We start from the raw sequence: 13469 nt of genomic DNA, 5'->3' as shown, positions 1-13469 counted from the left end.
GTCTAGTGTCTGGACTGGACTCTGGTCTGGACTCTGGTCTAGTGTCTGGTCTGGACTCTAGTCTGGACTCTGGTCTAGTGACTGGTCTGGACTCTGGTCTAGTGTCTGGTCTGGACTCTGGTCTAGTGTCTGGTCTGGACTCTGGTCTGGACTCTGGTCTAGTGTCTGGTCTGGACTCTAGTCTAGTGTCTGGTCTAGTCTGTCGTCTGGACTCTGGTCTAGTCTGTAGTCTGGACTCTGGTCTAGTGTCTGGTCTGGACTCTGGTCTAGTGTCTGGTCTGGACTCTGGTCTGGACTCTGGTCTAGTCTCTGGTCTGGACTCTTGTCTAGTCTCTGGTCTGGACTCTGGTCTAGTCTCTGGTCTGGACTCTGTTCTAGTCTGTAGTCTGGACTCTTGTCTAGTGTCTGGTCTGGACTCTAGTCTGGACTCTGGTCTAGTGTCTGGTCTAGACTCTAGTCTGGACTCTGGTCTAGTCTCTGGTCTGGACTCTGGTCTAGTCTCGGGTCTGGACTCTGGTCTAGTCTCTGGTCTGGACTCTGGTCTAGTGTCTGGTCTGGACTCTAGTCTAGTCTCTGGTCTGGACTCTGGTCTAGTCTCTGGTCTGGACTCTGGTCTAGTGTCTGGTCAGGACTCTGGTCGAGTCTCTGGTCTTGACTCTGGTCTAGTCTCTAGTCTGGACTCTGGTCTGTACTCTGGTCTAGTCTGGAGTCTTGACTCTGGTCTAGTGTCTGGTCTGGACTCTGGTCTAGTGTCTGGACTGGACTCTGGTCTGGACTCTGGTCTAGTGTCTGGTCTGGACCCTCGTCTGGACTCTGGTCTATTGTCTGGTCTGGACTCTAGTCTGGACTCTTATCTAGTCTCTGGTCTGGACTCTGGTCTAGTCTCTGGTCTGGACTCAGGTCTAGTGTCTGGTCTGGACTCTGGTCTAGTGTCTGGTCTGGACTGTAGTCTCGACTCTGGTCTAGTCTGTAGTCTGGACTCTGGTCTAGTGTCTGGACTGGACTCTGGTCTAGTGTCTGGACTGGACTCTGGTCTGGACTCTGGTCTAGTGTCTGGTCTGGACTCTAGTCTGGACTCTGGTCTAGTGACTGGTCTGGACTCTAGTCTAGTGTCTGGTCTGGACTCTGGTCTGGACTCTGGTCTAGTGTCTGGTCTGGACTCTGGTCTGGACTCTGGTCTAGTGTCTGGTCTGGACTCTAGTCTAGTGTCTGGTCTAGTCTGTCGTCTGGACTCTGGTCTAGTCTGTAGTCTGGACTCTAGTCTGGACTCTGGTCTAGTCTCTGGTCTGGACTCTTGTCTAGTCTCTGGTCTGGACTCTGGTCTAGTCTCTGGTCTGGACTCTGTTCTAATCTGTAGTCTGGACTCTGGTCTAGTGTCTGGTCTGGACTCTAGTCTGGACTATGGTCAAGTGTCTGGTCTGGACTCTAGTCTGGACTCTGGTCTAGTCTCTGGTCTGGACTCTGGTCTAGTCTCTGGTCTGGACTCTGGTCTAGTCTCTGGTCTGGACTCTGGTCTAGTGTCTGGTCTGGACTCTGGTCTAGTCTCTGGTCTGGACTCTGGTCTAGTCTCTGGTCTGGACTCTGGTCTAGTGTCTGGTCAGCACTCTGGTCTAGTCTCTGGTCTGGACTCTGGTCATTACTCTGGTCTAGTCTGTAGTCTTGACTCTGGTCTAGTGTCTGGTCTGGACTCTGGTCTAGTGTCTGGTCTGGACTCTGGTCTAGTGTCTGGACTGGACTCTGGTCTGGACTCTGGTCTAGTGTCTGGTCTGGACCCTCGTCTGGACTCTGGTCTAGTGTCTGGTCTGGACTCTAGTCTGGACTCTGATCTAGTCTCTGGTCTGGACTCTGGTCTAGTCTCTGGTCTGGACTCTGGTCTTGTGTCTGGTCTGGACTCTGGTCTAGTGTCTGTTCTGGACTCTAGTCTAGTGTCTGGTCTAGTCTGTCGTCTGGACTCTGGTCTAGTCTGTAGTCTGGACTCTGGTCTACTGTCTGGTCTGGACTCTGGTCTAGTGTCTGGTCTAGTGTCTGGTCTGGACTCTAGTCTAGTGTCTGGTCTAGTCTGTAGTCTGGACTCTGGTCTAGTCTGTAGTCTGGACTCATGTCTACTGTCTGGTCTGGACTCTGGTCTAGTTTCTGGTCTGGACTCTAGTCTGGACTCATATCTAGTCTCTGGTCTGGACTGTGGTCTAGTGTCTGGTCTGGACTCTAGTCTGGACTCTGGTCTAGTGTCTGGTCTGGACTCTAGTCTGGACTCATATCTAGTCTCTGGTCTGGACTGTGGTCTAGTCTCTGGTCTGGACTCTGGTCTAGTCTCTGGTCTGGACTCTGGTCTAGTGTCTGGTCTGGACTCTGGTCTAGTGTCTGGTCTGGACTCTAGTCTGGACTCTGGTCTAGTGTCTGGTCTGGACTCTAGTCTGGACTCTGATCTAGTCTGTGGTCTGGACTCTGGTCTAGTGTCTGGTCTGGACTCTGGTCTAGTCTCTGGTCTGGACTCTGGTCTAGTCTCTGGTCTGGACTCTGGTCTAGTGTCTGGTCTGGACTCTGGTCTAGTCTCTGGTCTGGACTCTGGTCTAGTCTCTGGTCTGGACTCTGGTCTAGTGTCTGGTCTGGACTCTAGTCTGGACTCTGGTCTAGTCTGTTGTCTGGACTCTGGACTAGTGTCTGGTCTGGACTCTGGTCTAGTGTCTGGACTGGACTCTAGTCTGGACTCTGGTCTAGTGTCTGGTCTGGACTCTAGTCTGGACTCTGGTCTAGTCTGTAGTCTGGAGTCTGGTCTAGTGTCTGGTCTGGACTCTGGTCTAGTCTCTGGTCTGGACTCTGGTCTGGACTCTGGTCTAGTGTCTGGTCTGGACTCTAGTCTAGTGTCTGGTCTAGTCTGTAGTCTGGACTCTGGTCTAGTCTGTAGTCTTGACTCTGGTCTAGTGTCTGGTCTGGACTCTGGTCTAGTCTGTGGTCTGGACTCTGGTCTAGTGTCTGGTCTGGACTCTGGTCTAGTCTCTGGTCTGGACTCTGGTCTAGTCTCTGGTCTGGACTCTGGTCTAGTGTCTGGTCTGGACTCTGGTCTAGTCTCTGGTCTGGACTCTGGTCTAGTCTCTGGTCTGGACTCTGGTCTAGTGTCTGGTCTGGACTCTAGTCTGGACTCTGGTCTAGTCTGTTGTCTGGACTCTGGACTAGTGTCTGGTCTGGACTCTGGTCTAGTGTCTGGACTGGACTCTAGTCTGGACTCTGGTCTAGTGTCTGGTCTGGACTCTAGTCTGGACTCTGGTCTAGTCTGTAGTCTGGACTCTGGTCTAGTGTCTGGTCTGGACTCTGGTCTAGTCTCTGGTCTGGACTCTGGTCTGGACTCTGGTCTAGTGTCTGGTCTGGACTCTAGTCTAGTGTCTGGTCTAGTCTGTAGTCTGGACTCTGGTCTAGTCTGTAGTCTTGACTCTGGTCTAGTGTCTGGTCTGGACTCTGGTCTAGTGTCTTGACTGGACTCTGGTCTGGACTCTGGTCTAGTATTCTGGTCTGGACTCTGGTCTGGACTCTGGTCTAGTGTCTGTTCTGGACTCCAGTCTAGTGTCTGGTCTAGTCTGTCGTCTGGACTCTGGTCTAGTCTGTAGTCTGGACTCTGGTCTACTGTCTGGTCTGGACTCTGGTCTAGTGTCTGGTCTAGTGTCTGGTCTGGACTCTAGTCTAGTGTCTGGTCTAGTCTGTAGTCTGGACTCTGGTCTAGTCTGTAGTCTGGACTCTGGTCTACTGTCTGGTCTGGACTCTGGTCTAGTGTCTGGTCTGGACTCTAGTCTGGACTCTGGTCTATTCTGTAGTCTGGACTCTGGTCTAGTGTCTGGTCTGGACTCTGGTCTACTGTCTGGTCTGGATTCTGGTCTAGTCTCTGGTCTGGACTCTGGTCGAGTGTCTGGTCTGGACTCTGGTCTAGTGTCTGGTCTGGACTCTAGTCTGGACTCTGGTCTAGTCTGTAGTCTGGACTCTGGTCTAGTGTCTGGTCAGAACTCTGGTCTAGTGTTTGGTCTGGACTCTAGTCTGGACTCTGGTCTAGTGTCTGGTCTGGACTCTGGTCTAGTCTCTGGTCTGGACTCTGGTCTAGTCTCTGGTCCGGACTCTGGTCTAGTCTCTGGTCTGGACTCTGGTCTAGTCTCTGGTCTGGACTCTGGTCTAGTGTCTGGTCTGGATTCTGGTCTAGTCTCTGGTCTGGACTCTGGTCTAGTTTCTGGTCTGGACTCTGGTCTAGTCTCTGGTCTGGACTCTGGTCTAGTCTCTGGTCTGGACTCTGGTCTAGTATCTGGTCTGGACTCTGGTCTAGTCTCTGGTCTGGACTCTGGTCTAGTCTGTAGTCTTGACTCTGGTCTAGTTTCTGGTCTGGACTCTGGTCTAGTGTCTTGACTGAACTCTGGTCTGGACTCTGGTCTAGTGTCTGGTCTGGACTCTGGTCTGGACTCTGGTCTAGTGTCTGGTCTGGACTCTAGTCTAGTGTCTGGTCTAGTCTGTCGTCTGGACTCTGGTCTAGTCTGTAGTCTGGACTCTGGTCTACTGTCTGGTCTGGACTCTGGTCTAGTGTCTGGTCTGGACTCTAGTCTAGTGTCTGGTCTAGTCTGTAGTCTGGACTCTTGTCCAGTCTGTAGTCTGGACTCTGGTCTAGTGTCTGGTCTGGACTCTGGTCTAGTGTCTGGTCTGGACTCTAGTCTGGACTCTGGTCTAGTCTGTAGTCTGGACTCTGGTCTAGTGTCTGGTCTGGACTCTGGTCTAGTGTCTGGACTGGACTCTAGTCTGGACTCTGGTCTTGTCTCTGGTCTGGACTCTGGTCTAGTCTCTGGTCTGGACTCTGGTCTAGTCTCTGGTCTGGACTCTGGTCTTGTGTCTGGTCTGTACTCTGGTCTAGTGTCTGGTCTGGACTCTAGTCTGGACTCTGGTCTAGTCTCTGGTCTGGACTCTGGTCTAGTGTCTGGTCTGGACTCTAGTCTGGACTCTGGTCTAGTGTCTGGTCTGGACTCTAGTCTGGACTCTAGTCTAGTCTCTGGTCTGGACTCTGGTCTAGTGTCTGGTCTTGACTCTGGTCTAGCCTCTGGTCTGGACTCTGGTCTAGTCTCTGGTCTGGACTCTGGTCTAGTCTCTGGTCTGGACTCTGGTCTAGTGTCTGGTCTGGACTCTGGTCTAGTGTCTGGTCTGGACTCTAGTCTGGACTCTGGTCTAGTCTGTAGTCTGGACTCTGGTCTAGTGTCTGGTCTGGACTCTGGTCTAGTCTCTGGTCTGGACTCTGGTCTAGTCTCTGGTCTGGACTCTGGTCTAGTCTCTGGTCTGGACTCTGGTCTAGTGTCTGGTCTGGACTCTGGTCTAGTGTCTGGTCTGGACTCTAGTCTGGACTCTGGTCTAGTCTGTAGTCTGGACTCTGGTCTAGTGTCTGGACTGGACTCTGGTCTAGTGTCTGGACTGGACTCTGGTCTGGACTCTGGTCTAGTGTCTGGTCTGGACTCTAGTCTGGACTCTGGTCTAGTCTGTAGTCTGGACTCTGGTCTACTGTCTGGTCTGGACTCTGGTCTAGTCTCTGGTCTGGACTCTGGTCTAGTGTCTGGTCTGGACTCTGGTCTAGTGTCTGGTCTGGACTCTAGTCTGGACTCTGGTCTAGTGTCTGGTCTGGACTCTAGTCTGGACTCTGATCTAGTCTCTGGTCTGGACTGTGGTCTAGTCTCTGGTCTGGACTCTGGTCTAGTGTCTGGTCTGGACTCTGGTCTAGTGTCTGGTCTGGACTCTAGTCTGGACTCTGGTCTAGTGTCTGGTCTGGACTCTAGTCTGGACTCTGTTCTAGTCTCTGGTCTGGACTCTGGTCTAGTCTCTGGTCTGGACTCTGGTCTAGTGTCTGGTCTGGACTCTGGTCTAGTCTCTGGTCTGGACTCTGGTCTAGTCTCTGGTCTGGACTCTGGTCTAGTGTCTGGTCTGGACTCTAGTCTGGACTCTGGTCTATTCTGTAGTCTGGACTCTGGACTAGTGTCTGGTCTGGACTCTGGTCTAGTGTCTGGACTGGACTCTGGTCTGGACTCTGGTCTAGTGTCTGGTCTGGACTCTAGTCTGGACTCTGGTCTAGTCTGTAGTCTGGACTCTGGTCTAGTGTCTGGTCTGGACTCTGGTCTAGTCTCTGGTCTGGACTCTGGTCTGGACTCTGGTCTAGTGTCTGGTCTGGACTCTAGTCTAGTGTCTGGTCTAGTCTGTAGTCTGGACTCTGGTCTAGTCTTTAGTCTTGACTCTGGTCTAGTGTCTGGTCTGGACTCTGGTCTAGTGTCTTGACTGGACTCTGGTCTGGACTCTGGTCTAGTGTCTGGTCTGGACTCTGGTCTGGACTCTGGACTAATGTCTGTTCTGGACTCTAGTCTAGTGTCTGGTCTAGTCTGTCGTCTGGACTCTGGTCTAGTCTGTAGTCTGGACTCTGGTCTACTGTCTGGTCTGGACTCTGGTCTAGTGTCTGGTCTAGTGTCTGGTCTGGACTCTAGTCTAGTGTCTGGTCTAGTCTGTAGTCTGGACTCTGGTCTAGTCTGTAGTCTGGACTCATGTCTACTGTCTGGTCTGGACTCTGGTCTAGTTTCTGGTCTGGACTCTGGTCTAGTGTCTGGTCGTGACTCTAGTCTGGACTCTGGTCTAGTGTCTGGTCTGGACTCTAGTCTGGACTCATATCTAGTCTCTGGTCTGGACTGTGGTCTAGTCTCTGGTCTGGACTCTGGTCTAGTCTCTGGTCTGGACTCTGGTCTAGTGTCTGGTCTGGACTCTGGTCTAGTGTCTGGTCTGGACTCTAGTCTGGACTCTGGTCTAGTGTCTGGTCTGGACTCTAGTCTGGACTCTGATCTAGTCTGTGGTCTGGACTCTGGTCTAGTGTCTGGTCTGGACTCTGGTCTAGTCTCTGGTCTGGACTCTGGTCTAGTCTCTGGTCTGGACTCTGGTCTAGTGTCTGGTCTGGACTCTGGTCTAGTCTCTGGTCTGGACTCTGGTCTAGTCTCTGGTCTGGACTCTGGTCTAGTGTCTGGTCTGGACTCTAGTCTGGACTCTGGTCTAGTCTGTTGTCTGGACTCTGGACTAGTGTCTGGTCTGGACTCTGGTCTAGTGTCTGGACTGGACTCTAGTCTGGACTCTGGTCTAGTGTCTGGTCTGGACTCTAGTCTGGACTCTGGTCTAGTCTGTAGTCTGGACTCTGGTCTAGTGTCTGGTCTGGACTCTGGTCTAGTCTCTGGTCTGGACTCTGGTCTGGACACTGGTCTAGTGTCTGGTCTGGACTCTAGTCTAGTGTCTGGTCTAGTCTGTAGTCTGGACTCTGGTCTAGTCTGTAGTCTTGACTCTGGTCTAGTGTCTGGTCTGGACTCTGGTCTAGTGTCTTGACTGGACTCTGGTCTGGACTCTGGTCTAGTGTCTGGTCTGGACTCTGGTCTGGACTCTGGTCTAGTGTCTGTTCTGGACTCTAGTCTAGTGTCTGGTCTAGTCTGTCGTCTGGACTCTGGTCTAGTCTGTAGTCTGGACTCTGGTCTACTGTCTGGTCTGGACTCTGGTCTAGTGTCTGGTCTAGTGTCTGGTCTGGACTCTAGTCTAGTGTCTGGTCTAGTCTGTAGTCTGGACTCTGGTCTAGTCTGTAGTCTGGACTCTGGTCTACTGTCTGGTCTGGACTCTGGTCTAGTGTCTGGTCTGGACTCTAGTCTGGACTCTGGTCTATTCTGTAGTCTGGACTCTGGTCTAGTGTCTGGTCTGGACTCTGGTCTACTGTCTGGTCTGGATTCTGGTCTAGTCTCTGGTCTGGACTCTGGTCGAGTGTCTGGTCTGGACTCTGGTCTAGTGTCTGGTCTGGACTCTAGTCTGGACTCTGGTCTAGTCTGTAGTCTGGACTCTGGTCTAGTTTCTGGACTGGACTCTGGTATAGTGTCTGGACTGGACTCTGGTCTGGACTCTGGTCTAGTGTCTGGTCTGGACTCTGGTCTGGACTCTGGTCTAGTGTCTGGTCTGGACTCTAGTCTAGTGTCTGGTCTAGTCTGTTGTCTGGACTCTGGTCTAGTCTGTAGTCTGGACTCTGGTCTAGTGTCTGGTCTGGACTCTGGTCTACTGTCTGGTCTGGACTCTAGTCTGGACTCTGGTCTAGTCTCTGGTCTGGAAGCTGGTCTAGTCTCTTGTCTGGACTCTGGTCTAGTCTCTGGTCTGGACTCTGGTCTAGTGTCTGGTCTGTACTCTGGTCTAGTGTCTGGTCTGGACTCTAGTCTGGACTCTGGTCTAGTGTCTGGTCTGGACTCTAGTCTGGACTCTGGTCTAGTCTCTGGTCTGGACTCTGGTCTAGTGTCTCGTCTGGACTCTGGTCTAGTCTCTGGTCTGGACTCTGGTCTAGTGTCTGGTCTGGACTCTGGTCTAGTCTCTGGTCTGGACTCTGGTCTAGTCTCTGGTCTGGACTCTGGTCTAGTCTGTAGTCTTGACTCTGGTCTAGTGTCTGGTCTGGACTCTGGTCTAGTGTCTGGACTGGACTCTGGTCTAGTGTCTGGTCTGGACTCTGGTCTAGTGTCTGGTCTGGACTCTAGTCTAGTATCTGGTCTAGTCTGTCGTCTTGACTCTGGTCTAGTCTGTAGTCTGGACTCTGGTCTACTGTCTGGTCTGGACTCTAGTCTAGTGTCTGGTCTAGTCTGTAGTCTGGACTCTGGTCTAGTCTGTAGTCTGGACTCTGGTCTACTGTCTGGACTGGACTCTGGTCTAGTCTCTGGTCTGAACTCTGGTCTAGTGTCTGGTCTGGACTCTGGTCTAGTGTCTGGTCTGGACTCTAGTCTTGACTCGGGTCTAGTGTCTGGTCTGGACTCTAGTCTGGACTCTGGTCTAGTGTCTGGTCTGGACTCTGGTCTAGTCTCTGGTCTGGACTGTAGTCTAGTCTCTGGTCTGGACTCTGGTCTAGTCTCTGGTCTGGACTCTAGTCTGGACTCTGGTCTAGTGTCTGGTCTGGACTCTAGTCTTTACTCTGATCTAGTCTCTGGTCTGGACTCTGGTCTAGTGTCTGGTCTGGACTCTGGTCTAGTCTCTGGTCTGGACTCTGGTCTAGTCTCTGGTCTGGACTCTGGTCTAGTGTCTGGTCTGGACTCTGGTCTAGTCTCTGGTCTGGACTCTGGTCTAGTCTCTGGTCTGGACTCTGGTCTAGTGTCTGGTCTGGACTCTGGTCTAGTGTCTGGTCTGGACTCTAGTCTGGACTCTGGTCTAGTCTGTAGTCTGGACTCTGGTCTAGTGTCTGGTCTGGACTCTGGTCTAGTGTCTGGACTGGACTCTGGTCTGGACTCTGGTCTAATGTCTGGTCTTGACTCTAGTCTGGTCTCTGGTCTAGTCTGTAGTCTGGACTCTGGTCTAGTGTCTGGTCTGGACTCTGGTCTAGTCTCTGGTCTGGACTCTGGTCTAGTGTCTGGTCTGGACTCTGGTATAGTCTCTGGTCTGGACTCTGGTCTAGTCTCTGGTCTAGTGTCTGGTCTGGACTCTAGTCTGGACTCTGGTCTAGTCTCTGGTCTGGACTCTGGTCTAGTGTCTGGTCTGGACTCTGGTCTAGTCTCTGGTCTGGACTCTGGTCTAGTGTCTGGTCTGGACTCTGGTCTAGTCTCTGGTCTGGACTCTGGTCTAGTCTCTGGTCTGGACTCTGGTCTAGTCTGTAGTCTTGACTCTGGTCTAGTGTCTGGTCTGGACTCTGGTCCAGTGTCTGGACTGGACTCTGGTCTAGTGTCTGGTCTGGACTCTGGTCTAGTGTCTGGTCTGGACTCTAGTCTAGTGTCTGGTCTAGTCTGTCGTCTTGACTCTGGTCTAGTCTGTAGTCTGGACTCTGGTCTACTGTCTGGTCTGGACTCTAGTCTAGTGTCTGGTCTAGTCTGTAGTCTGGACTCTGGTCTAGTCTGTAGTCTGGACTCTGGTCTACTGTCTGGTCTGAACTCTGGTCTAGTCTCTGGTCTGGACTCTGGTCTAGTGTCTGGTCTGGACTCTGGTCTAGTGTCTGGTCTGGACTCTAGTCTTGACTCGGGTCTAGTGTCTGGTCTGGACTCTAGTCTGGACTCTGGTCTAGTGTCTGGTCTGGACTCTGGTCTAGTCTCTGGTCTGGACTGTAGTCTAGTCTCTGGTCTGGACTCTGGTCTAGTCTCTGGTCTGGACTCTAGTCTGGACTCTGGTCTAGTGTCTGGTCTGGACTCTAGTCTTGACTCTGATCTAGTCTCTGGTCTGGACTCTGGTCTAGTGTCTGGTCTGGACTCTGGTCTAGTGTCTGGACTGGACTCTGGTCAGGACTCTGGTCTAGTGTCTGGTCTGGACTCTAGTCTGGACTCTGGTCTAGTCTGTAGTCTGGACTCTGGTCTAGTGTCTGGTCTGGACTCTGGTCTAGTCTCTGGTCTGGACTCTGGTCTGGACTCTGGTCTAGTGTCTGTAGTCTGGACTCTAGTCTAGTGTCTGGTCTAGTCTGTCGTCTGGACTCTGGTCTAGTCTGTAGTCTGGACTCTGGTCTACTGTCTGGTCTGGACTCTGGTCTAGTGTCTGGTCTAGTGTCTGGTCTGGACTCTAGTCTAGTGTCTGGTCTAGTCTGTAGTCTGGACTCTGGTCTAGTCTGTAGTCTGGACTCTGGTCTACTGTCTGGTCTGGACTCTGGTCTAGTGTCTGGTCTGGACTCTAGTCTGGACTCTGGTCTAGTCTGTAGTCTGGACTCTGGTCTAGTGTCTGGTCTGGGCTCTGGTCTACGGTCTGGTCTGGACTCTGGTCTAGTCTCTGGTCTGGACTCTGGTCTAGTCTCTGGTCTGGACTCTGGTCTAGTGTCTGGTCTGGACTCTAGTCTGGACTCTGGTCTAGTGTCTGGTCTGGACTCTAGTCTGGACTCTGATCTAGTCTCTGGTCTGGAATCTGGTCTAGTGTCTGGTCTGGACTCTGGTCTAGTCTCTGGTCTGGACTCTGGTCTAGTCTCTGGTCTGGACTCTGGTCTAGTGTCTGGTCTGGACTCTGGTCTAGTCTCTGGTCTGGACTCTGGTCTAGTCTCTGGTCTGGACTCTGGTCTAGTGTCTGGTCTGGACTCTGGTCTAGTGTCTGGTCTGGACTGTAGTCTGGACTCTGGTCTAGTCTGTAGTCTGGACTCTGGTCTAGTGTCTGGACTGGACTCTGGTCTAGTGTCTGGACTGGACTCTGGTCTGGACTCAGGTCTAGTGTCTGGTCTGGACTCTAGTCTGGACTCTGGTCTAGTGACTGGTCTGGACTCTGGTCTAGTGTCTGGTCTAGACTCTGGTCTAGACTCTGGTCTAGTGTCTGGTCTGGACTCTAGTCTAGTGTCTGGTCTAGTCTGTCGTCTGGACTCTGGTCTAGTCTGTAGTCTGGACTCTGGTCTAGTGTCTGGTCTGGACTCTGGTCTAGTGTCTGGTCTGGACTCTAGTCTGGACTCTGATCTAGTCTCTGGTCTGGAATCTGGTCTAGTGTCTGGTCTGGACTCTGGTATAGTCTCTGGTCTGGACTCTGGTCTAGTCTCTGGTCTGGACTCTGGTCTAGTGTCTGGTCTGGACTCTGGTCTAGTCTCTGGTCTGGACTCTGGTCTAGTCTCTGGTCTGGACTCTGGTCTAGTGTCTGGTCTGGACTCTGGTCTAGTGTCTGGTCTGGACTGTAGTCTGGACTCTGTTCTAGTCTGTAGTCTGGACTCTGGTCTAGTGTCTGGACTGGACTCTGGTCTAGTGTCTGGACTGGACTCTGGTCTGGACTCTGGTCTAGTGTCTGGTCTGGACTCTCGTCTGGACTCTGGTCTAGTGTCTGGTCTGGACTCTAGTCTGGACTCTGATCTAGTCTCTGGTCTGGACTCTGGTCTAGTGTCTGGTCTAGTGTCTGGTCTGGACTCTGGTCTAGTGTCTGGACTGGACTCTGGTCTGGACTCTGGTCTAGTGTCTGGTCTAGTGTCTGGTCTGGACTCTGTTCTAGTGTCTGGTCTGGACTCTGGTCTACTGTCTGGTCTGGACTCTAGTCTGGACTCTGGTCTAGTCTCTGGTCTGGACTCTGGTCTAGTCTCTTGTCTGGACTCTGGTCTAGTCTCTGGTCTGGACTCTGGTCTAGTGTCTGGTCTGTACTCTGGTCTAGTGTCTGGTCTGGACTCTAGTCTGGACTCTGGTCTAGTGTCTGGTCTGGACTCTAGTCTGGACTCTGGTCTAGTCTCTGGTCTGGACTCTGGTCTAGTGTCTGGTCTGGACTCTGGTCTAGTCTCTGGTCTGGACTCTGGTCTAGTGTCTGGTCTGGACTCTGGTCTAGTCTCTGGTCTGGACTCTGGTCTAGTCTCTGGTCTGGACTCTGGTCTAGTCTGTGGTCTGGACTCTGGTCTAGTCTGTAGTCTTGACTCTGGTCTAGTGTCTGGTCTGGACTCTGGTCAAGTGTCTGGACTGGACTCTGGTCTAGTGTCTGGTCTGGACTCTGGTCTAGTGTCTGGTCTGGACTCTACTCTAGTGTCTGGTCTAGTCTGTCGTCTGGACTCTGGTCTAGTCTGTAGTCTGGACTCTGGTCTGCTGTCTGGTCTGGACTCTAGTCTAGTGTCTGGTCTAGTCTGTAGTCTGGACTCTGGTCTAGTCTGTAGTCTGGACTCTGGTCTACTGTCTGGTCTGGACTCTGGTCTAGTCTCTGGTCTGGACTCTGGTCTAGTGTCTGGTCTGGACTCTGGTCTAGTGTCTGGTCTGGACTCTAGTCTTGACTCTGGTCTAGTGTCTGGTCTGGACTCTAGTCTGGACTCTGGTCTAGTGTCTGGTCTGGACTCTGGTCTAGTCTCTGGTCTGGACTGTAGTCTAGTCTCTGGTCTGGACTCTAGTCTAGTGTCTGGTCTGGACTCTAGTCTGGACTCTGGTCTAGTGTCTGGTCTGGACTCTAGTCTGGACTCTGATCTAGTCTCTGGTCTGGACTCTGGTCTAGTGTCTGGTCTGGACTCTGGTCTAGTCTCTGGTCTGGACTCTGGTCTAGTCTCTGGTCTGGACTCTGGTCTAGTGTCTGGTCTGGACTCTGGTCTAGTCTCTGGTCTGGACTCTGGTCTAGTCTCTGGTCTGGACTCTGGTCTAGTCTCTGGTCTGGACTCTGGTCTAGTGTCTGGTCTGGACTCTGGTCTAGTGTCTGGTCTGGACTCTAGTCTGGACTCTGGTCTAGTCTGTAGTCTGGACTCTGGTCTAGTGTCTGGTCTGGACTCTGGTCTAGTGTCTGGACTGGACTCTGGTCTGGACTCTGGTCTAATGTCTGGTCTTGACTCTAGTCTGGACTCTGGTCTAGTCTGTAGTCTGGACTCTGGTCTAGTCTGTAGTCATGACTCTGGTCTAGTGTCTGGTCTGGACTCTGGTCTAGTCTCTGGTCTGGACTCTGGTCTAGTCTCTGGTCTGGACTCTGGTCTAGTGTCTGGTCTGGACTCTGGTCTAGTGTCTGGTCTGGACTCTAGTCTGGACTCTGGTCTAGTCTGTAGTCTGGACTCTGGTCTAGTGTCTGGTCTGGACTCTGGTCTAGTGTCTGGA

Source organism: Telmatherina bonti (assembly GCF_933228915.1).
Source record: "Telmatherina bonti genome assembly, chromosome: 10".
In the NCBI taxonomy this organism is placed as follows: Eukaryota; Metazoa; Chordata; class Actinopteri; order Atheriniformes; family Telmatherinidae; genus Telmatherina; species Telmatherina bonti.
Note: the sequence above shows the minus strand (reverse complement) of the source record.